We start from the raw sequence: 1,468 nt of genomic DNA on the forward strand, positions 1-1,468 counted from the left end.
CACTTAGACTTATGCTCTCCTATACTCACATAATAACCTCTCCATAATAATAGCTTAATAAAGGCTGCATCAAGAATATAAAAAATGTATTGATAATTATTATTTCCTTTTGAAGAATGTCATAGGAGTGAAACCTCAGCGATGCCAGTCCGATAACATCTATTAGAAAACCTTAAAAGAGTGAAAGATGTAATGACAGCACAGGGAGGATCAACGCCCTATTAACACTTGTGGTTCTGAATTCATTTAAACAGTAAGCATTCAACTGGAACATGAGTGGTCAGGTGTTTACATGCTTTTGGTCATATAATGTTTTATTTTGAACTAACGCATATAAATGGCAGTATTATAATTATTTTGTAGTAGCTTCACCTGTAGAGAGGACACAGACATACATTAAACAGAATTTACCAAAATAACAAAATTACCTTGATGACCTTAAGTTATTTGTTTAACATATATATGATATATTTCAGGCATTCTCATTTGCTACACAAACATGAAACATGTTAGATCAAGTGACGTCAGTTATCCTTTAGTCATTGCATGCGATGGTCAATTTATTTTTCATTGAATAGTGAAACAGGTGTTGTTGTGGCTTTGCATAGTGTTACATAGTGTTTTTTTTTAAAGAAAAAAAAATCATAAAGCCTTTAATACCCTGAAGCCTCTTCATATATGTGGATCATATTTGTGCATGTGGGTTAGGATGCACATTCTAAGAAGCAGATTACACAGTGGCATTAGTAGACATTTTCTAGGTTAAGCTGACATGGAAGCGCATTTACAATACAACACACATAAAATACTAAATATGAACATACTTTTTATTACTACCAAGTTGCATCAATGTCTCGTCATGTTTAGATGTTTCTTTATATTTTAATGTTTTTTTTTTATTATGTTTTTATTTATTTCGTTATTTATTTATGAAACCTATAAAAGTTCCTCAAGACAAAACGTGATGTTGGCTGGCTGCTATGCTTTTCTGAGGTGTTCTGACTTGTTGCTAAGCATCGCTATAATTACAGTAATAACATTACTGTAACAAAATACTCAACAAAATAATTTTAATGATGCAACATTCCAGAGAACTTTGTGTGTGTGCCTAATTAACCATCTTTTGGTGACATTGACATAGATATGTATAAGAATAAGGTAGATATGTTTTTATTTTATAACAAATATGCATAACGTTTTCTAGGTTTCTATGAGGGTTAGGTTGTGTGTTAGGGTTAGTTAGGCCAATCCCAAACCTGGTTTTGTTACGCAGACCTGGCAACCCTGTACTGTAAAAAACTAACAACAAACAAAACACCTTCTGGCACCAAAACATATTTGAAACGCCTTCTGTCAATCGCTTCAAACTCTTATTGGCGGATACTCATGTCAATCACTTTTTCAGCACTGTGATTGGTCAGTACGTGTGCTTGCGCTGTAGTGCCAGCGAAGGATCTGAAGAGGCTGT

At 33.7% G+C, this 1,468-nt stretch overlaps 1 protein-coding gene across 1 annotated transcript in view; it reads left to right on the forward strand.

Annotated features, from left to right (window-relative positions):
• LOC107584605 (phosducin-like protein) overlaps nucleotides 1–1,468 on the forward strand; it is a 6,276-nt gene that overhangs the window by 480 nt on the left and 4,328 nt on the right. The gene's annotated exons all lie outside the window — the stretch shown is intronic.

Source organism: Sinocyclocheilus grahami, unplaced genomic scaffold (genome assembly GCF_001515645.1).
Source record: "Sinocyclocheilus grahami isolate Dianchi unplaced genomic scaffold, SAMN03320097.WGS_v1.1 scaffold61.1, whole genome shotgun sequence".
NCBI lineage: Eukaryota > Metazoa > Chordata > Actinopteri > Cypriniformes > Cyprinidae > Sinocyclocheilus > Sinocyclocheilus grahami.